General features: G+C 38.0%; 3 pseudogenes; all 3 read left to right on the plus strand.

The window, feature by feature from the left end:
* The first annotated feature begins 217 nt into the window (after positions 1-217).
* Positions 218-1,121, plus strand: LOC120861643 (annotated as a pseudogene).
* A 6,245-nt stretch (positions 1,122-7,366) lies between these two features.
* On the plus strand, positions 7,367-12,000 carry LOC120862244 (annotated as a pseudogene).
* Positions 12,001-22,083: 10,083 nt separating this feature from the next.
* LOC120862246 lies at positions 22,084-23,128 on the plus strand (annotated as a pseudogene).
* Positions 23,129-24,405: the final 1,277 nt, after the last annotated feature.

The raw sequence follows: 24,405 nt of genomic DNA on the forward strand, positions 1-24,405 counted from the left end.
TATTGTAAAGTCATTAGCCTCCAATTAAAATAAATAAATTTATATTTAAAAAATAGACATTTAGCATAGCATGCATAGAAAATACACAGATTCTAAAAAGGACACTTTGCTTCATCTTCCAGCTCTGGTAAGGAATAGTTAACCAAGTGTCTTACATCCTTATTTCCCTTAATATCTTTCTTGCTAGGACTGATTCAGATTCTGACAAACAGAAGCCATGTTTCTATCAGAGAGAAATAAAAGTCCACTCTCCTGGGCTTCTCTGATTACCCAGAGTTGCAAGTGTCTCTTTTCTTGACATTCTTCACCATCTACAGTGTCACTGTGGTAGGGAATCTTGGGATGATTGTAACCATCAAATTTATCCCCAAACTGCACACCCCCATGAACTTTTTCCTCAGCACGTCTCCTTTGTTGATTTCTGTTATTCCTCCATCGTCACTCCCAAGACCATGGTTCAACCTCATGGTTGTAGGCTGTGTAATACAATTGTTTTTCTTTTGTACCTTTGTGGTGACTGAGTGCTTTTTATTAGCTGTGATGACCTAAGACAGCTTCGTGGCCATCTGAAACCCTCTGCTCTACATGGTGGCCATGTCCTCGAGACTCTGTGCCACGTTAGTGGTTGGATCTTATGCTTGGGGAGTAGCTTGCTCCTTAATACTCACCTGTACTGTTACCAAATTATCATTTCAATGTTTCAACACAATCGATCACTTCTTCTGTGAGTTCTCCTCCCTACTTTCCCTCTCTTGCTCTGATACTTATCTCAACCAGTTGCTGCTTTGTATTTTCTCCACCTTTAATGAGGTTAGCACACTCTTCATCATTCACTTGTCTTATGTGTTTATTGTTGTCACCATCCTCAAGAAGCCTTCAGCCTGTGGTCGTTGCAAAGCCTTCTCCACCTGCGCCTCCCACCTGACCATCATCAGCATCTTCCCTTCCTCTTCCTCTACTGTGTGCCCAACTCCACAACCTCCAGGTACACAGTCAAAGTGGCGTTTGTGTTTTACACTGTGGTCATCCCCATGTTGAATCCCCTGATCTACAATCTGAGAAATAAGGATGTCAAAGACACAGTCTCCAACATCATGGACTATAAGATATTTTCATACTAAACATTATTCTGGAAGATTTTCCCCTTGATATGTAAATAAACTGTGTCTTCAAAGGTTGGTTGATAAAAGGAAATTTATTATTAATGAAATGTTAATACATAAAATAGAAAGTACATGGTGTTTTGCTTAACTGTACTAAACTTGACTTTCTCTCTTACCTACTAGAAAAAAAGTTAGCCATCTATCAAATCTTTTTCACCTAAAATTTTAGAAAAAATAATCTGATTACAAAGGTTAAAATACATAAATATCATGTGGCATACTTGTGTAATCTTAATAATTGTTTATTTCATCCTCCTTTTTTTAATACCTATGGTAGACTAGGCTCTCAATAATAACATTCATTCCTCTTACAAAAAGTGCAAATAGTAGTTAAGACAGTTTTCATCCTTCAAGGAATGAAAATTCAGTGATGATAGTAGGGCACTTTAAAAAGTGGAAATTGTATAAAATAGAAAACAGTAAGTATAATGGAAGGTTTCAGAGGGAAAATTTCAAGTCTTTAAGAGAGATACTGTTATAAAATAGGTATTATGTATCCTGGTTTGAATAACAGAAGAGACAGAGTTTTAGGAGACATATTTCAACATTGGAGTTTTATCCAGGAGACTAAAGCCTGAGAAATAAGGTCAGAATGCAATACTAAGTCGATGACACAACAATAATTTGTTTAATTGAATAAATACTGTGCTTGCATATTTGGATATTTTTGCATGTTGTGTATTCAGGTTACTTGGCATGAATGAAAGTTGATAAGACATAGTCTATATTCCGAATGTGTTTTCAAAAGAGCTCCAGTGTGGCAACATAACCAGCTATGATTGTTGTTGAGTCACTCAGTTGTGTCCAATTCTTTTGCAACCCCATGGACTCTAGTCCACCAGGATCCTCTATCCATGGGATTTCCCAGGCAAGAATACTGGAGTGGGTTGCCATTTCCTTCTCCAGTGATAGAGTCCACCAGAGACTTAAAAACGGTAGACCAGATCTCAGAAAATTTTACACACAAAAAGGAAGCATGGTAAGTACCTGCCTAACATGCATTTCAAGTTATTATTCTGCCTAGGAAGACATCAAAAACATTATCAGTTCTTTTTTTTTCTGAATAAAATGTCTGTATCCTTCACAACTAAAGAAAGTGAAAGTGAAGGTTGCTTAGTCATGTCCAATTATTTGTGACCCCATGGACTACTCCATAGAATTCTCCAGGCCACAGTACTGGAGTGAGTAGCCTTTCCCTTCTCCAGGGAATCTTCCCAACCCAGGGATCGAACCCAGGTATCCTGCATTGCATGCAGATTCTTTACCAGTTGGGCCACAAGGGAAACCCTCTCAACTAAACTCCTAGCTTTAAAAAACAGTACTTGGAGTTCCCCTAAGAGTTGAAAACAAGTTGCCTATATGACCATATTCAACATACGAGAAGAAGGTAATTACTAACATCCAGACCTATTCAATCTGACAAATTAGAAATACCAGATCTTGGGACTTTCCTGGTGGTCCAGGGGCTAAGAGTCTGCACTCCCAATTCAGGGATCCTGGCTTTGAGCTCTGATCAGGGAACTAGATTCCTCGTGCTGCAACTGAAAGATTCTATGTGCTGCAACTAAAGTCTGGTGTAGTCAAATGAATAAATATTGAAAAACAGAAATACCAGATCTTCCAATGTTCTGGTCTGGAGAACTCCATGGGGTCGCAAAGAGGTGGACACGACCAAGCGACTTTTACTTCACCTAACATTAATAGCTCACTTTTCCTTGAATAATTTGTACACTATTCTCTCTATTCAATATGTCTAGATAAATTCTGCAGTGTTTACTTTTCAAAAGATCTAAACACTCATAATATTTGAAAGCATTAAATGTAAATGGGAAGAGAATCTGTCAAATTTGTGCTGGAATAGGAATGACACAAATATTTCAGTCAATTTCTCACCATATTCTTTCCTCAAATTTTTTAAAGTAATGCATTAAAGTTACATTGCCTTCTAATTTTGCTGAAGACTAAAATTTTGGAAGTTATATCTTTTAAGGTGATTTGCTATCCAATATGTTAGTTTTCAACATGATCCCAATCCTTCAGTTATCCAGGTATCTATGCCCCTTTCTACTTTTCTGATTAATGGTGGAATCAATCTCTCCATGTTCTGAATGTAGACTACTTTGTGACTAGCTTTGACTGATATAAAATGTAGCTGAAGAGACATTGTGCCATCTTCAAGCATCTGATGGCCCTGTGGCTTTCTCAAAATCTCTTGGAATTTTCATAGTCTCTTAGAAAAACTGCCATGTGAATAAGCACAGGCTAGCCTATCAGATAATGAGCAATATGCCTGACACCCCTATTCCATGAAATAGCATTTAGCAACCTCCCGACTGGAGTGTGAGGCCTTCTTAGATCACCTAGACTGCAAAGATGATAAAATACATGTAAGTACACCAGCCAAGATCAGTCATGTCAAGATCAGATGAGGGTACTGATCTTACTGACTCATGTAATAGTGATGCATGCAATAAGCAGCTTTTTCTTTTTGTTTGTTTGTTTGTTTAAGCTAATGTTTTGGAGTAGCTTGTTATGCTGTCTTTAAAACCACTGACGTTCTTAATTTCTGATGTTAACACAAAGATCTTCTCAAGTCTTACCATATAGCAACTAAGCATATCAGCTTTTCTTAAATGCAGCTTGATTAAAATGTGCAATTAAAAAGTTTAGACAATTTAACTAGCTGATATCATTGAATTTTTTGATACAATATTTTAATAAAATTATAGTACCTTATTTGTATAAATATAGTTCACCAAAAACTTAAAACTTCATAATTTTATTATACATTTTATTAAAATGATCATTAAATAGAATTCAATTATGTTTATATTTAAACTACTTTAAAAAAAATATCTGCCCTGCCTTTAAGACTTAGATAAATAGATAAGCAGATAATTCTTCTGAGTGTTTTGCTCAAATGATATAAAACATCACTGGCCATGCTGTTCTTTATAGATGTCTTTTTATTCTTCCTGTAATGGAACACTCTCCCTCAGGGAGATGCATTTTAAAACTGGCAATACCTTCAGGGTATACTAAGAACAACAACAACAAAAATAGATTCTAAATAGATGTATTATAATCATCAATCCACTAATATCTAATTTCAAAATATCACTGTATAGTCTAAAATGCCTGAATAAAGTTCTCATTTTTTGAGGGAAAAAAAAAAGTATATAAACCAGAGAGAAACAAGAAGTCATGTCAAGGGTTGGAAAAATCTTGAATAACTGATGCTTATGTCAGAAGCTTTCTCTATCTCCTTTATACTTTAATAAAACTTTATCACACACACACACACACACACACACATACGCAAAGATAATGTCAGGCTTTCTTGAAAGCAGTACTTCACAGAACTCTTATGTTTTATGTTTTGGGAGTTTGTTTTTGCTTTTCTAATTGGGATAATTCACCAAGTAATACATGAATGAATAAGAGGAATCCTTGCTTCTGAAAAATGAAATTACACGGAATTCTTGAATGTTTGGTATATTCAAGGGCACACACAACAGACTCTCCCTTGAGCACTTTTGGTTTAAGGAGAGGTTATGCAGTCAGATAAGAAGTGACATGGGAGAGATCCTTCAGGCAGACCCATTGAACGGTCTTTGTGTTGAGCAGGGAGCACTGTTTCCAGCACCATCCGTGGCTCTGCTCTTCCTAACACAGGGCCAGATGGCAAAAATCAAAGAGCAACATATAAGCTCATTCTATCAGTGATTCCACTTATGACTTTGTGTAAGTTACAGCTGCCAGTGTCTAAGTCATCTTAGATGCTGCATAGCAGTAATCATCTCACTTATTTTCATAGCTATAATGATCTCACTTATTTTTATAAAGATGAAAGGTGTGGGTGGTTGCATTCAGAAGAGTACACAGCACATACAAAGTGATCAGCAAATGTGAGCAATTGCTATTATTCTCAGCAAAGATGGATCATTATTTCCACCCCTTTCTGGTATTCAGCAGAATGCTATTGTGACTTCATACCCTATGTCTTCCAGAAAGGAGCTCTAAGAGTAAGACTGGCACATATTATAAGACTTATCCACATATTTCATAATGGCAACATAATCCGTGCTTCAGAGGGCAATGTTTGAACGCAGCAAAAAATGCTCTGCAGTTCATCATGACATCTGAAAGGAATTTTGTTGAACTGTAATAACATATACCAACTTGGGGCTTTCCAGGTGGCTCAGTGGGTAAAGAATCCACCTAAAATTCAGGAGATGCAGGTTCAATCCCTGGGTCAGGAAAATCCCCTGGAGGAGAGCATGGCAACCCACTCCTGTATTATTGCCTGGAGAATCCCATGGACATAGAAGCCTGGTGGGCTATGGTCCATAGACTCACAAAGAGTCAGACATGTTTGTGAACCAGCTTTAAATAGCTTTTCCCATCTGACTGCATCTCATACAACTCCTTAAATATTTGAGTCCCAAGATGATGTTGCTTGCTCTCAAGATGAAGTTGTTTGTTTGATCTCTTGTTGGTGTCCCACAGAGATCAATGATTGATTTGGAAGCATAAGAAATAAAGCTCCAGGGATACAAACATATGAGCTCCAGGGATACAAACATATAAAAACGTAAAGCATGTAATGTTTTCCTTCATAGCATCTTCACAAATAGGAAGCAAGGCCTATCTCACAGGTTGGTTGGACTACTGCCAGGGTCCAGCCCTGGTGGATCCAGGGTGATTCGAAGGTGGGGGGATGGCGTCGGCATCTTTGGAAAAATACATATTTAATTACAGATATATAGAGAGATTAGAAATGGATAGTGTAGTAGGAGAATTAGTGGAGAAAAAAGGCTGAATTCAGCCAGAGAAACAGGGAGCAAGAAACATGGTGGAATCAGTCTTTCCGGAAACTGATCCAATTTCTTTATTTTTGGCTTTGCTTATATACCTGTTGTTACACATAGGGATGAATACAGAGTCACGCGGGGGTCTTAGGGATATTACATCATCTTCTGGCCATGAGTGAGACCTGCTGACATTCTATGATCCTTTTTTTCTGATGACCAAAATCCTTATTTCTTCCAAGGGTGTTTTTTCTTAAACCAGGCACCACCCTCCAGATAAAGTTGCATTCCTATAGGGTAAGGGTGTAGTGAGTTACAATCAAGAAAGGAATTTATTTAACCCAAGGTTAATAGGATTAATCTTAAAGGTTAATACTTATTTCTCCTATATGTTTAAAGGTTAATACTTATTTCTCCTATATCTTAGTTATATTCATTATACGGGCAGGGAATATGGAGATTTAGCAGCAAACATCAGCCCAACAAATGAAAATCCTTTTACCAATGTTACCCTTAAGAGGCCCTATGCTAATTAAGACTCTCAAAATACTCCAAAACTCTCTGTGCTGTTTATGGTTAAGAGGTAGTAAACAATCATGTGGCAGGAGTATGGATAATCCTGTCACACAAGCTAGTCTGTCAGCAGAGAGGTTTGACCTGAGTCATCCTTGTCCCACCCAGGGCAGGGAATTAGCAGCAATTATTGACACAACAAAAGAAAAACCCTTCACCAATATAATTCTTAACCAACCCACTATACTAATAATTTCTAACTCCCCAAAAGAATTTGCCTTTAGTAAGTCTAAAACCTCTCATGCCTCTCAGGTTGGGAGGCTGTAAACAATCACATGTGGCCAGACGAACCTACACAGGCGGGCTAGATAACCTTCAGAGGAGTCCGTAAGCTGAAACACTCTTGTCACGCCCAGGAATTTTTATTGCCTTGGAGCTGCACGTTTACTCCTTCTCCAAGAGAAAGGTTATGGGAGAGAACATAAAACAGACTCTGGTTTTGGGGTAGATGCTTGGGAACAGGGGGTTTCCTGACGCTTGATCATGCCTTTTCGTATGCCAAGCCTCCTTTCTCATGACCTTTGCCATGGGCAGAGTTCCTCACGCTGGCCCCCAACAGACTACACTCTGTTTTGGGGGGAATGGACTGAACTGTATTTCCTGAGATATGGAAGCTTGTTTGTTTGACTTCTCATAAGGGTAGTATTGTTAGCCATGTATAAGAGTGGGAACAATTGAAAAAGAGGGTAGTGACATTAGAAATTTTTAAGTCTGTAGTTAGCCTGTATTTATAGAGTATTTTAAGAAATGTCCAAATTTTGAGCACTCCTTTTTGAAAGTATTTTCACTTATTGTGCTGAACAATAATCTCGATAGGAAATGGGAACAACTCCATCTGCAGAGCCGAATATCTTGAAACAGCTGTCAGTGTAAGAGGGAAACAGTGTGAGCCAACAGGAAAGAATGCTCAATTTCTCTCCCCTTCCTTCCTCTTCCCCCTTCACTTTAACTCCATCAACAGAACCTGGGAAAGACAGCAGGGAGAGTCTCCTGACAGTCACTCTGAGACTGGGAGTTGGTGCTGAGGGGTCCTCAGAACTGTTCCAAGAGGAACACAGACATGTGAAACACCTCTGGATCAGACAGAAGGGGGATTTACTTTGTCCTTGTGCCAAAGGGATTTATATAAGTGTCTCTATAGCAATTTTCTCATATTTGATACTATTGACCTTTTGGCCCAACTTATACTTTGGTCTTTTCATGTGTTGTGGGTGTGGGGGGGGGTGTGGGGGGGAGGGGTTGGGGGTGGATAGGGAGATGCTGTTCTGTACCTTGTAGACTATTTAGCAGCATCTCATCTGTCCAGGAGGCTTCCCTGGTAGCTCAGAGAGTAAAGAATCTGCCTGTGATGCAGGAGACCCGGGTTCAGTCTCTGGGTCAGGAAACTCCCCTGGAGACAAGAATGGCTACCCACTCCAGTATTCTTGTCTGGAGAATTCCATGGACAGAGAACCTTGTCAGGCTTACAGTCCATGGGGGTCTCAGTCAGAAGCAGCTGAGTGACTAACCCTTTCACTTTCACTAGTCGGTCCACTAGATGTCAGTAGCAACCCTCCTGATTGTGACAATCAACAGTATCTTCAGATAAATGTCCTGTAGGGCTATAATCTCTCTCCTTGTTAGGAACCACTTCTCTCTATAAGTAATCAGTAGCCTGATTTTTCTTTAAAACCAGAAAAGTTTTTCCACAATTATGTACTACTTTGAAATCAGAAAAAGACAAAGTCACTTGTACTGGCCATTGAGGAGAGAAAACCATATCCTCAGAATAATTATGTTTTCAAACCACAGTATTTTAATTCACATGTTCTTTACCTCTTCGAGGGCTTCCCTTGTGGCTCAGCTGGTAAAGAATCAGCCTGAAATGTGGGAGGCCTGGCTTCAATCCCTGGGTTGGGAAGATCCCCTGGAGAAGGGAAAGGCTACCCACTCCAGTGTTCTGGCATGGAGAATTCCATGGACTGTATAGTTCATGGGGTCGCAAAGAGTCAGATGTGACTGAGTTACTTTCATTTCATTCACTTACCTCTTTGAGTGGCTCGAGGGTAAAGAATCTACCTGGAGGATACACCTGAGACGTTCAGTACCTGGGTTGGGAAGATCACCTGAAGGAGAAAATGGCAACCCACCCCAGTATTCTTGTCTGAGAAATCTCATGGAGGTAGTGGCTTAGCAGGCTACAGTCCCTAGAGTTGTAAATAGCTGGACACAACTGAACACACATGCATACATTAACCTTTTTTGAAGTTATTTGAAGAATGTGGAAAATACTGATGTGTAGGGGTTTAGTCCAGATTTTTTCCCCCTAAAAATAACCAACTGGTGCCTCCAAATCATTTTATTGTTACTAAGGGTGAGTAGAGAAAATACTCTTCATTGGCATTTTCAATATGTCAAAAGCTTTGAATATATATCTCCTTTATTAAAAAAAAAAAAAACCCCTTAAAACTTTTATGTTTTGTGAGAATTCAGGCAAGATTCTTTTCTAAAGTTTTTTTATAAAGTTATCAAAACAAAATACTTATATTTAATGAATGTTGTGAAGATCAGATATACAATGCAGCTTATGTATAGATGTATAATATTCTGTGTATGCAATCTGGTTTACTATGTTTTTACTTGCCATTTATCATAATCATTTTTTAGATCATTAAAACTTCTTCATGTATGGCAAAACCACTATAATATTGTGAAGTAATTAGCCTCCAGTTAAAATAAATAAATTTTTATTTTTTTAAAAAAGCAAACTTCTTCAAAAAGTGGAATGATTTTCCATAATATTTATTCAGTATATCTTTGAACTTTTTTCCTGTTGCTCGACACTTTAATTCTAAATTTTGCTTTCATAAATAATGGTGCAATGCAGCAGCAAGCATTTCTGTTAATTACATGTTCACATCATTGTTTAGCTCTTCAAATAGAGCTAAAACAGAGGATATATTTGTCAAATAAGTCTTCATAAGACTTGAGAGTCACAGTTACAGAATATTAGATTTTGAATATCAGTTCCCTGAAGAATGACAGAGTGTACCATAATTAACAAAATCACTATGCAAATTTTATTGGAAAATATACTAATATAGATTATAGACTCTGCTTTCCCAAATTAACCATATTTAAATAAACAAACACTTGTGAATTAGCAATCTTAAATAAGCATACTTCCTATATTTCACAATAAAAGATTTTCTAAAATATTATCCACTGAATCCCAATACTTTGAGAAATGATTAAAGAGTAAGTGAGTAACAAGGTATTGGAATATTTTAAATAACCATTTTATTGACCTATAGTTAATTTTCAAAGCTGTGTTCCTTTCAGGTTTACAGTAAATGATTCAGATATATCTATATCTATGTAAGTGTATCTACTCTGTATAAATATAGATATATCACATTCTTTTTCAGAGTCTCCTCCATTATAAATTATTATAAGATATGGAATATTGTCCCCTTTGCAGCATAATATGTCCTTGTTATTTATTTTATATATAGTGACTGAAATTTGCTCCGTAGTGTCTGACTCTTTGCTACCCCTTGGACTATACAGTCCATGGAATTCTCCAGGCCAGAATACTGGACTGGGTAGCCATTCCCTTCTCCAGGGGATCTTCACAACCCATGGATCAAACCCAGGTCTCCTTCATTGCAGGTGGGTTCTTTACCAAATAAGCCACCAGAGAAACCCTTATATATAGTGCTGTGTATATATTAATTTAATAAAAACAACATGGGTACTTAAATAATATTTTATATCTTTCTGATGATTCAATTTTAAGCCCAGAATTGTATATAACTAGGAGTCAGGTACGACTGAGCGACTTCACTTTCACTTTTCACTTTCATGCATTGGAGAAGGAAATGGCAACCCACTCCAATGTTCTTGCCTGGAGAATCCTAGGGGCGGGGGAACCTGGTGGGCTGCCGTCTCTGGGGTTGCACAGAGTCAGACACGACTGAAGCTACTTAGCAGCAGCAGCAGTTTAAGGAATTATACAGACTCATATGGATGCAAGTCTTTCCTGTGATCTGTGAAGTAAACTATGGACTCGATGTATTTGAGTGATGCAATTTCTGAGCTTTTACTAAACTTTCCCAAAGCAATGCTTATTTCTTTGCTATAAAATATATCCTATATATTGTCATGTCTCTTTTAGGATAATGCTGCTGCTGACACTAAGCCGCTTCAGTCGTGTCCGACTCTGTGTGACCCCATAGATGGCAGCTCACCAGGCTCCCCAGTCCCTGGGATTCTCCAGCGAGGACACTGGACTGGGTTGTCATTTCCTTCTCCAATGCATGAAAGTGAAAAGTGAAAGTGAAGCTGCTCAGTCACGTCTGACTCAGAGACTCCATGGACTGCAGCTTACCAGGATCCTCTCTCCATGGGATTTTCCAGCAAGAGTACTGTAGTGGGTTGCCATTGCCTTCTCCCCTTTTAGGAGACGGTCAAAACTAAATTGGGGAAGATCTCATGGAGAATAACTATTAATATTTTTCTGCAACCATGGTAAAGTGAGGACACGGACAAGGAAAACTGCACTGCTATGACAGACGTCATTCTCCTTGGATTCTCTGATGCCCCTGAGCTCTGAGTCTTCCTCTTCCTGCTGTTTCTTTCCATCTATGCAGTCACAGTTTGGGGAAACCTGGGCATGATTTCTCTCATTCAGGTCAGCTCTCAACTCCACACCCTCATGAACTTTCTCCTCAACCACTTGTCCTTTGTGGATTTCTGTTACTCCACTACCATCACACCGAAGGTGCTAGCTAACATCTTAAATGAAGACAGAGCCACTGTCTTCCTGGAATGTGTTGTGCAGTTCTACCTGTTTTGCACATTTGTGGTAACTGAGGTCATTCTGCTTGCAGTGATGGCCTATGACTGCTTTGTGGCCATCTGTGACCCACTGTTCTACATGGTCACCATGCCCCGAAATCTCTGCATGGAGTTGATGTCTTGTTGCTATCTCAATGGTACTGTATGTTCTGTGATTCACTTGTGTTTATCTCTTCAGATCCCATCCTACAGATCAAATGTGATCAACCACTTCTTTTGTGATCTTCCTCCTCTCTTGTCTCTTGCTCTCATGTCACCGTGAATCAATTGGTGCTATACATTGTGGCCACTTTCAATGAGGTTATCACCATTGTGAGCATCCTCACGTCCTACTTGTTTATTCTCATCATCATCCTGAGGATGCACTCTGCAGGCAAAGTGTGCAAAGCTTTTCCACCTGTGCTTCCCACCTCGCTGCCATCATTGTCTTTCACAGAACAGTCCTTTTCATTTATTGCCAGGCCCACTCTGGCACCAGCATGGGCATTGACAAAGTGGCCACAGTGTTCTGCACTGTAGTGATCCCCATGCTGAAACCCCTGATCTATAGTCTGAGGAACAAGGATGTGAAAGAAGCACTCAGAAAAGCGGTGACCTCCAAAATATTATCCTAGAGAATATTTTCCTAGTAGGACTCAGGATTAGAAATTGGAAGCTGATGAAAGCGTAATGATGCATTTCAGTGTTGGAGTGAAAAGAACAGTCAAGATGTGAATAGCTATGAGTGAATCATTTTAATTCTCTAATCTTTGTGCCTTTTAAATTTACAAGTTTAGGACTGAGAGTATTTCAAAATGTGCAGCCTACTTCTTTGCTTTGATGCTATCTAAAATGATTTAAATTTGACAGTGTGCTGCTAAGTCACTTCAGTCGTGTCCAACTCTGTGCGACCCCATAGATGGCAGCCCACCAGGCTCCCCCATCTCTTGGATTCTCCAGGCAAGAACGCTGGAGTGGGTTGCCATTTCCTTCTCCAATGCATGAAAGTGAAAAGTTAAAGTGAAGTTGCTCAGTCGTGTCCAACTCTTAGCGACCTCATGGACTGTGGTCCATCAACTCCTCCATCCATGGGACTTTCCAGGCAAGAGTGCTGAAGTGGGGTGCCACAGGACTGTTAAAACACACAAATTTAATTTTCTCTTAGACTTTCATGAGTTTAATGGACCAAGTATCACATTTTATTTCAACATCCATTATGGGGACTATGATTCATTTCACAATTTAACACCTGTTATTTTACAACAAGGAACACACTTTTGTCAGTTTTTACAGAGAATAAGATTCCATATTATTTTTTTGTTTTTGTCATTGCAGTGATCAGTGGTTTTGGAGTTTCATATATTATCACATCTGAATAATAGAGACATTGATAATAATTACATTACAGAAATTTTAGGGAAATTAAGTTACATGTCAAGTGAAAATAGCTTAGGAATATCCCTAACACATAATTGTTCATCTCTTTATGTATGTGTATATTTGTGTGTATGTGTGTGTGTGTGTGTGTGCATAGATGTATATTGTCTATTGCACTTGGCAGTATTGTGCTTTGCATTTTTACACATTGAAGATTTGTGGCAACCCTGCATCAAGCAAGTCTATTAGCATTGTTTTTCCAGAAACATTTGCTCACTCATGTCTCTGTCACATGTCACATTTTGGTAATTCTGGCAAAATTTTAAAGTTTTTCATTATTGTGTGAGTTATGGTGATCTGCCATCTCTGATGTTACTGTTGAAAAATATTATAACTCACTAAAGATTTAGATGGTGGTTAGCATTTTAAAGTATTTATCAACTAGGATATGTATATTTTTTTAGTTTTTATTGATTTGCATAAAATTTTTAATTATTTTATTTTATTTTGGCTGTGCTGGGTCTTCTATGTGACATGTGGACTTCTCTAGTTTGCAGTGTTTGGGTTTAGTTCCCTGTGGCATGTGATATCTTAGTTGCCCCACAAGGGATCAAGCACAGGTCCCCTGAAAAGAATAGCGGATTCTTAACCACTGGACCACTAGGGAAGTCCCAATATATGTACATTTCTAAGACATAATATTTCAGTGTGCATACTTAGACATATGAACACTGAAAATGTGTTTGATCTGCTTTATTAATGATATTTGCCTTATTGGAAAGAGAAAGTGAACTCACTCAGTTGTGTCCAACTCTTTGTGACCCCATGGACTGTAGCCTGCCAGGCTCCTCCATCCATGGGATTTTCCAGGCAAGAATACTGGAGTGAGTAGCTGTTTCCTTCTCCAGGGCATCTTCTTGACCCAGGGATCAAACCGGGGTCTCCTGCATTGCAGCAGACTCTTTACTGTCTGAGCCACCAGGGAAGCCTAATTTGCCTTATCACAATAAAGTGAATATACCAAACCTATAATATCTCCCAACTATGTCTGTATGCCTATAAATGTATATACCTACATATTATATAGATATACTGATATATTATATATGTGTATGTATTGGTTCGTTGTTGTTTAGTCACTAAGTTAGGCTTGAGTCTTTTGGGACCCCATGGACTATAGACCTTCAGGTACCTCTATGTATGCAATTATTTCATAACCATTGTTATGAATAGCAGCATTGCTGACTTTTGCCTCTTTTCTCATTTTTAATTACTTTCTTCTGACTTACTTTAAAAATATGTATTAAATGCTTACCGTGACTCATAGGTGGACTTCTAACCTCTGTGTATATTTTTTTTTCTGTGTCTTGATGAAATGACTTTTGTTCATCCTTCCTTTATGTGTTTAAACTTCATTTCTTCCTTCAAACTTGTCTCATATGTGCCACTGATACTTTGTTTGTGCTTCCATTATGATTTATGTAAATTTCTACTTTAAATTCACATGCTCAATGAAGCATTTCTCTCTGTGTCTATACTAACGTTAGAAAACACTGTACTGGAGTTTATGAAAACCAGGATAGGCAATTTGACTCTCATTTTTTAATTTGACAAGTAACACAAACTTCTTAATTTCTCAGTTTCCTCAAGTTTGAACAATGGTTATTACTGTTAACCTCTCAACATTATACCGAGATTATATTTTGACAACATGTAGGTACTCACTGGCACTAGGAAGATACTTTATGTGTGTTTCAGTGAAATCTTTGAGGCCTGGAACTATATATATTCTTTTCTCTCTCATTATCACTTATGTATTATGTTATCTTTATTTTTTATTAGATGAATAAAAATTGGTATATAATTCTGTATGTATATTGATCTTAATATTAGAAGTTAAAGTACTATGTTGACTTTTAAGATTGTAAATTGGTTCAAAATTGTTCCATGTTGAATATGTTGTACATGGTGTATTATATGAGGCAGGTCCACTTAAGAAAAGAAATCCCTAATAAGGTTGAGTACATGGAATGCTAGATTTTGGAAGCCTGGAGAGATGAAGAATGTTTGAATGTAATGGTATTTTATTTATTTAATTATTTTGGTTGTGTTGGGTCTTCATTGCTTCATGCAGGCCTCTCTAGTTGCAGTCCATGGACTTCTCTTGTTGCAGCACATAGGCTGTCTTGTTACAGTGAGTGGGCTTACTTGCCCTGTGGCATATGAGAGCTTAGTTCCCCACCCAGGGATTGAACCTGTGGCCCCTGCATTGGAGGTGTATTGGATCCAGTGGTTACTGGATCACCAGGGCAGTCTCTGATTTAATGATTATTAACTTCTTGAAGAAACTATCATTCTTTATGTGTGCAGAAAACAGGGAAGAAGTATCCTTGCCAGAATTTCAGAAGTTGGAGGACGTGCTCTACTCATCTTATGTGAAGTTAATGAGGAAGAGACAGAGCTCTAAGGGTGTCTACACGTTTCAGCCACTAGCCTCAGGCCCCATTGATCTTTGGTCCCTGGGACAAGCCAGACTGCTGCTTTTGCTTCTGAGTATGGTGAGAAACTGGAAAAGAAACTGGAAAGCAAGATTTCTTTCTTTTCTCCTTCCCATTTCGTTTGAACTTTTCCTCCTTTTCTTTCTCCCCTTTCTCTTTTTTTCTGCTTTTTGCACAGAAAGTTAATCCTAAAGGTAATCCTTTTGGGGGGCTCCAAAATCACTGCAGGTGGTGATTGCAGTCATGAAATTTAAAGACACTTACTCCTTGGAAGAAAAGTTATAACCAACATAGACAGCATATTAAAAAGCAGAGACATTACTTTGTCAACAAAGATCTGTCTAGTCAAGGCTATGGTTTTTCCAGTGGTCATGTATGGATGTGAGAGTTGCACTGTGAAGAAAGGTGAGCACCGAAAAATTGATACTTTTGAACTGTGGTGTTGGAGAAGACTCTTGAGAGTCCCTTGGACTGAAAGGAGATCCAACCAGTCCATCCTAAAGGAAATCAGTCCTGGGTGTTCACTGGAAGGACTGATGTTGAAACTGAAACTCCAGTACTTTGGCCACCTCACACGAAGACCTGACTCATTTGAAAAGACTCTGATGCCTGTAAAGATTGAAGGCAGGAAAAGAAGGGGATGACAGAAGATGAGACGGTTGGATGGCATCACCAACACAATGGACATGGGTTTGGGTGGACTCCAGGAGTTGGTGATGAACAGGGAGGCCTGGCATGCTGTGGTTCATGGGGTTTCAGAGTTGGACACGACTGAGTGACTGAACTGAACTGAACTGAAAGATAAGCCAGTTAACAAGTGTACCTGGGGATTCAGGTTGCAAGTACCAGCAGCAATATCATAGCCCAAAGAATCGAAGAGTGGACAGGAAAACATGACAAAAGGCTACACCATGACTTTTTAGGGATTGCAGTACACAATGTCGAGTTTCTTTTTCTAATCTGTTTTAATTTCGCTTAGTGTGTGTGTGTGTTTGTGTGTGTGTGTATGCTCTGCTGCTGCTGCTAAGTCACTTCAGTCGTGTCCGACTCTGTGCGACCCCATAGATGGCAACCCATCAGGCTCCACCGTCCCTGGAATTCTCCAGGCAAGAACACTGGAGTGGATTGTCATTTCCTTCTCCAATGCATGAAAGTGAAAATTGCAAGTGAAGTCGCTCAGTGTCCGACGCTCAGTGACCCCATGAACTGCAGCCTTCCAGGTTCCTCCGTCCATGGACCTTTTCAGGTAACAATACTGCAGTGGGTTGCCATTTCCTCTTCCAGAGGATGTTCCTGACCCAGGGACCAAACCCACATCTCTTGCATTGGCAGGCAGATTCTTTACCATTGTGCCAGCTGGGAAGTTCCACTTACTCTATAAATCTCTCTGTAACTGAATATTCAAGTACTCCTCAAGCCTTTTATCTTCATTTTATGATTTTAATTATAGATATATTACACTTTATTCTTTGCAATATTTGTAAACCAAAAATGACAGAGTGTGGTGGTCATCTTTTAAGATCTAAGTAAAATTCCATGGTTCCATATTGTACAATACATGTCATAATTCCCTTATAATTTCTAAAGTAAGAATTGTTATCTTTTCTTTAGTTGCTTTGCTTTATTGTTCTTGTTGTTACTGCTTTCATACTGTTGCCTGGGAAATCCCATGGACAGAGGAGCCTGGTAGGCTTCAGTCCATGGGGTCACAAAGAGTTGGACACTACTGAGAGACTTCACTTTCGCTTTTCACTTTCATGCATTGGAGAAGGAAATGGCAACCCACTCCAGTGTTCTTGCCTAGAGAATCCCAGGGACGGGAGCCTGGTGGGCTGCCATCTATGGGGTCACACAGAATCGGACACGACTGACGTGACTTAGCAGCAGCAGCAGCAACAAGGCATACAGGATCTCAGTTCCTGGACCAGGGTTGGAAACTGTACCCTCTTCAGTGGAAGCTCAAAGTCTCCTTGGTTAATTTTAGACTTAATAACTAAATGAACTTTTCCTGGGTAACTTGTTCTAAAAGGAATTTTAGCCATCAAAAATAAATATTCTTGGAATCTGGTGACTTTGTTGATCATATAGAATGGAAAGAGTGATTCAGAATTGTGGAAGGGGGTAAAAGAAATATATAAATCATTGGACCATGGAAATATAGATAAAACATTCAACTTTATTTCTGTATTTATACCTTGTGTCAAATAAAATGGTTTGATCAAAGTACACAGATCAGCAAGAAAAAATGTATAAAAAACATCTCTCGCTAATAATACGAAAGTGAAAATAAGTCTCTCAGTCGTGTCTGACTCTTTGCAACCCATGGACTGTAGCCTACCAGGCTCCTCCACCCATCGGATTTTTAAAGCCAGAATACTGGAGTGGATTGCCATTTTGCTCTCCAGGGGACCTTCCCAACCCAAGGATCGAACCCTGGTCTTCCACATTGTAGGCAGGCGCCTTTACTATCTGAGCCACCCAGGAAAGTCCATATTTTAGATAAAATAAGACTTCAGAAAACATCTTCACATGGATTTATAGCTTATTTCTTATGTGAACCTAAAAATTAGAAGCAAAGGAGAAAAACAACAGCAAGAAAAATTTAAAATATGGAAGTATTTTAATGTTCAATGATTTCTTTCCCTTTCTGTTCACTTTGCTTATCTTTCCATTGGGTGTTCAAGTTTTTCAAAGTAATTTATAAGACATTTTACACTTTAAAATCGCCCACCTCTATGAAGAATATTTACAAAATATCATAATTTGGTAACATTTAGTTTTATGTATCAAGCATGTTTTTCAATATGTAGTTTACTTTTCAGTTGGTTTTTGTTTTGTTTTCAATATGCAGTCTAGATTTTTATGTAGTTACATTTACTTTTATTGATTTAAAGAATAAATGCAGTGAAAATAAATCCATCTCCATTCTATATTTTATCTCAAATTTGGATGATATTTGAACTTAAATTTTGGTAAGTATTAAGCTTATGGGTTTTTTGTTGTTGTTTTATACTTTTTAAAGTGAAACAGTACTTGTAAACAAATTGTGCAGCTCTCATCCCCAAACTATATAGAAATGTTCACAACAATCATTTACTGAGAATGATTTCCTTCCCTGTTGGTATGTAACATATCCAGTAACATTTATTAAATTATTATCTTAGTGTTGATACTTCTATCAGACCCTGGGTAATATCTAACACTCCCTATTCCATCTTCTTTTCTTTACTAAAGAATGAAGGATATATTATTTAACAATTGGCTTCTCTAGTGGCTCAGATGGTAAAGAATCTGCCTGCAGTGCAGGAGACTTGAGTAATATTATTTAACATTCAAAGTACAAAGTTTTCTCTGCTACACCCAGTGGTGTTATACAAGGTTATAATATATACTATTTTCTATCAGCAACTGTCATATTAATACATGAACAGAACTATATCGTTCCTCTAGCTGGATATAATAATCCTCAGAGAGGGTGAGGAGATGACATTTATAAACCACACACAAAATTAAATATTACAATTAATGGGAATAAGTTGCAGAGTTCCTTGTAAACGTTTTGCCATCAATGTTGATCATATTCAATATTCAAATTACAAAAAGTAAATTAACTCAATTGTACATGCATTTGCTCATGCCAGATTATACATATATATATATATTCTCAGAACATTAAGGTGTACACCTGAAATATATAAAATTTTTGCTTGTCAATTGTACTTCAGTAAGTTTAAAAAAATGTAAAAGAATAAAACAATATATTAAAAATATATTTACTGATTAGTAAATATAACTTTTGCTGTCTCTTGTTACTATACAAAATGTTTTAGATTCTACCTCAGTGATCATGGAGCATGGGGAGAAGACATTGACACTTTTGATTGATTGTTGTATAAAATGTTTCTAAAGCTGCTGTTTGTTTTTCAAGAAATCAGAATTCCATCAGAAAATAGTCATTGATTCTAATTGCTTGTTCTGAGGTCTCCAAAGAACAAGGCAGGGAGTTTTCTCTAGGGTCTTTTTGGCACCAGGAGTAGCAGAGACAAGAGAGTCCTCTCCCCCAAACAAGTGACTCTCCAGAGGCTGGAGGGGAGGCTGCCCTTCCCACCTGCAGGTTTGTGTGTAGGTTTGAGAAAATAGGATCTTATTTACCATGTAAGGTGATCTAGAAGATATCTTAGGCTTGTCAGTTTTTTATGTGAAAAATTATTTTAGGGAAAGTTTGAGCCACTGCAAACATTACGTTTTTAGAACAGGAAGGCCATACTTTCTAGACAGCTCTGTAGAGGGGCCTTGGTGTAACTGAGCTTCTTCATAGTCTCCTGGACAAGTGTTTACTGGGAAGGGAGGGACAGAGGGGCCTGAAAGTTTTCAGGTACGTGGCTCTGTGCTTCTGTGACTTTTCAGACAATAGCGAGGTACTTCTAAAGCTGAACTGAAAGAATGAAATGAACCTTCTGGAGAAATAGAATCAATAGGACTAGCTCTAAATAAGATTTTAGAGCAAGGGGAAAAATATGTTGGCTCATAAAAGCAAAATAAAAAAAAATTAGGAAGAAATCATAAGAAAGATTTTAGACCATTCTTCCCATATCTAAAGATAAGCTAAATTGTTTAATCCATATGATAACATCATTCGGGAGATAAGAAATAGTTTTAAGTCAGACAGAAGACAAATGAAAAGCTACCAGAATAAAAGAAACAAGACAGTAGTTCTCAGTTACAGGCAATTATTCACCTTCTCTCCCCTCCCAAGTGTACACGTGACAATACCTGGAGACCTTCTTTATTGCCACAATGGAGAGACCAGGGAGAGGGTGATGCTGTCATAGAGGCCAGAGATGTTATTATATGTGGTACCTTGAACAGTGTAAGTACTCATAAAAAGGAATAAATCAGCACAAAATATCAATAGTGCTGAATTTGAGAAACTCTGAGAAAGGTCACTAGTAAAGAATTTTATAATAGTGAGAATTTATTTGGAAAGACCACCTTCTGAATGATCCTTAAATCTTTGAATATCTGAACATACAGGACCTTCAAGAGTCCTGCTACATGGGACCTTGAACCTTTAATGCTGAAACCTCTAGAGCCAGTTGGTTCTAGGGATGTGGAAACAGAGATGACCTTACCAGATATATTAGTTTGAGCAAGAAATCTTCATTATTTGATGGAGGGAATTTCTGGCAGGCAAGATCCTATTGTTCTAAAACAAGGAAGTTCCAAGTGGAATGTACTGTTCACTATAACATTCTAAATTCTTCTAGATATAAGGTTGAAAGATTTAGCAAGCAAAAGTACAGAATGGTAAATTTAATTTGAACTTCTGATAAACAATGAATGTTTAGTATGAAAAGTTCCATAGAATACTTTGGATGCATTTATACTAATAATTCATTATCTACTTGAGATTCAAATGTAACTGGGCTTTCTATCTGTGTGCCAGTTTAAGAAATCCCATCTCTCTCTCTCTCTCTTTTTTTTTTCTATATTAAGAACTCCTTTATTAAAGTGTCATCAGAGTGTGTAGAATCTCAATTTTCATCCATGCTTCTGACAACTTGAGTATTCTAGGTGCCTAAGGAAGAGAGAATCATCTAGACAAGTGTCAATATTTAGGACTTTTAATCATATTTATTTCTAAAAAGGGCTTTCCCTAACATCCATTCTTTATGCTACATATTTACACAGACAAGAAGATCTCTGCAGCCCACACATAAATGTTGGACTAACCTTTATAGCTTTATAGCATGGAATTTGTCTTTAAAGTGGCCAAAACAAAAGTTAGCAAAATGAGGGGTGAAATATGATATTTACAAAGTAGAAAATGCTCATATCTCAATCTGTAATGTGAATCACAACCTGGTGTAGAGATGGGTATGTCACTGGGAATTGAGGAATATGGGCTCGAGCTGTAGTTGAGCATCAATGCCTGTATGTCACTAGGCAAGTCATAGCTTCTTCAAGTTTCTGTTGCTCACATGTAAAGAAAGACTGCTCAATAGGTGTTATTTCCGAAAAGCTGTAAATCATTATTTAATTTGCTAGCTGACCTTTTCAGTCAAAAAAAGAAGGATGATGATTAAAGTGCTAATCAGATATTTAAAATATGAGCATAACTAAGTACAGGTTTCCTGGTGGCTTAATGGTAAAGGATCCACCTGCCAATGCAGATGACATGGGTTTGATCTCTGGGTGAGGAAGATCCCCTAAAAAAAGAAACGGCAACCCACTCTGGTATCCTTGCCTGGAAATTCCATGGAAAGAGGAATCTGGTGGGCTGCAGTCCATGGGGTCGCAGAGTCAGACATGACTTACCAATTAAACAACAATAAGTAAGTTGTTATTACTTACCACATAGACTAATCTTTGTTTACATCACAAATATGCACATATTTTATGTAAAACTTATTTCTGATTATAGAAGTTATTTCAAGTGTTTTCATTTTTTATTAATAACTATATCAGCTAAAATTATTTCATTTTGCAGAATTTATGAAGTTCAGTATTAGAATGTCTCACATGAGGATTTAATTACATGTTACAAACAAAATTGCTTGATTTATAATTATAATATTTGTATGTCATTAAAATTATATTTCAGAACTTGAACAGAATTAGGTTTTAAATTCTTGAAGAGAAACATTAACGAGTAATTCTTTTCTGAAGCTGTAGTTATTTTTGCCTTGGATGATGAACCCCTATCAGGATTATAACACAGATTCATTTTGGCTCATTTCATATCCCCTCTGCACAGGGCACAAGTAAGCATGATTTATGTGTCAGTCACTCTCCCAATATATTATTTCCAAGACAGATGTTCAGATCTGTCCATCAGGAAGCATGTCTCTGACCAAGAGAAATATAACCGTTGGGGCCACATTTGCCCTCTTGGGTTTCTCAGACTACCCAGAACTGCAAGCCCCGCCCCTCTTCTTGGCATTTCTGGCCATCTACAGCTTCAGCATAGCAGGGAACCTTGGGATGCTGTTCATCATCAAAGTTAACCTCAAACTGCACACCCCCATGTATGTTTTCCTCAGCCACCTCTCATTTGTGGATTTCTGCTATTCTTCCATCATTGCTCCCAAGACCCTGGTGAACCTACTTACAGAAGACAAAGCATTTCATTTTGGGGATGTATGGTGCAGTTCTTTCTCGTTTGCACCCTTGTGGTGACTGAATTAATCCTGTTTGCTGTGATGGCCTATGACCGCTTCATGGCTATTTGCAACCCTCTGCTCTACACAGTCGTCATGTCCCAGAGACTCTGTGCCTAGTTAGTGGTCGTGTCATAGTCATGAGGAGTAGCTTGCTCCTTGACTCTCAGGTGTTCTGCTGTCAAATTATCTTTTTACAGTTTCAACACAATCAATCACTTCTTCTGTGAGCTTTCTTCCTTGATTTCCCTCTCTTATTCTGATTCTTATCTCAGCCAGCTTCTTCTTTTCACTGTTGCCACCTTTAATGAGGTGATAACATTGCTGGTCATTCTCACATCTTGCATGTTCATTGTTGTCACCACCTTGAAGATGAAATCAGCTGATGGTCATCGCAAAGCCTTCTCCACCTTCCCCTCCCACCTGGCCTCCATCAGCATCTTCCCTGGCACCATCCTCTTCCTCTACTGTGTGCCCAACTCCACAACCTCCAGGCACACAGTCAAAGTGGTGTCTATGTTTTACACGATGGTCATCCCCAGTTTAATCCCCTGATCTACAGTTTGAGAAATAAGGATGTCAAGGACACAGTCAGCAAACTAATGAAAACAAAATTGTTTTCACTTTTAATGCATGCAACTGTTAAATATTTATTTTGGTTATTAAAGAACACTTTTCTGATTTTGAATGGATTATGTGTCAAAAATTCACTTAAAAAGTCACTTTAGATTTGAAAAACAAAAACCGCAATGGAAAAAAATATGAGTTTTAGATCAGGAGGCTATACCTGGTTCTGACTAAATAAGTCAGAGAAGATGGATCGACCTGACTCAGTAATTATCTACAAAACCAGTTTAATATGATTTTGTTCATAAAGTAGTATATAGAACAAAAAAATATAGATAATATATCAAACATACTGTATATGTGCAATAAATTCTAGTTCTGTTATTCCCTTTTTCCTGATGACTAACAAGCAGTCTTAAAGAAATGAACAATTTTATACTTTAAATTTCATGAATAGATGAGAGGGAAAGATATATTTGTACTTTCAGGAACCTCCCCAGCCAGTGTTGTTTGTTAATATCATAATACAGTTGGTTGGAAGAGACTGTACAAAATCATTTGTGGCTATCATGCATCTTTTACTTGGCCTTGAAGGATAGACAGATTTTTAAAGAGAAACAAAAGAGAATGACTTAAGTTTTACTTGGAAGTGAGAGTTGGACTGTGAAGAAAGCTGAGTGCCGAAAAATTGATACTTTTGAACTGTGGTGTTGGAGAAGACTCTTCAGGGTCCCTTGGACTGCAAGGAGATCCGACCAGTCCATTCTAAAGGAGATCAGTGCTGGGTGTTCATTGGAGGGACTGATGCTGAAGCTGAAACTCCAATACTTTGGTCACCTCATGTGAAGAGTTGACTCATTGGAAAAGACCCTGATGCTGGGATCGATTGGGGGCAGGAGGAGAAGGGAACAACAGAGGATGCGATGGCTGGATGGCATCACCATCTCGATGGACATGAGTTTGAGTAAACTCCAGGAGTTGGTGATGGACAGGGATGCCTGGTGTGCTGCGTTTCATGGGGTTGCAAAGAGTCAGACACGACTGAGCGACTGAATTGAACTGAACTGAAAATACATAGTGGTCAAGAGTTAATTATTCATACATATTTTAAGCTATTATTTTATGTCATATGCCTACAACCTGTATTGCTAGGTGCTTGAAGAAATGAAATTGTATATACATTGTAGCTTCAATTCTAACTTATTTTGGAAGAAAGTTTCAGTATAGAGAATGAAACAATTTACAAGAGGCTTAAGAAAATTAGCTTGCTTCTTGAAATACTGAGAATAAAAACAAAGATACTTTATACATGTTGCATGCTTTGTGTTGCCTGTCTATCACTTACCAATCATTATACATATATTATTACTTCACATGGCAGTTTGATCAAGCCTGTATCTTAGTTCTCCTTAACAGGACTCTCTAGAAAGTCTCCATA

The sequence above is a fragment of the Oryx dammah genome, unplaced genomic scaffold (genome assembly GCF_014754425.2).
Source record: "Oryx dammah isolate SB20612 unplaced genomic scaffold, SCBI_Odam_1.1 HiC_scaffold_3, whole genome shotgun sequence".
In the NCBI taxonomy this organism is placed as follows: domain Eukaryota; kingdom Metazoa; phylum Chordata; class Mammalia; order Artiodactyla; family Bovidae; genus Oryx; species Oryx dammah.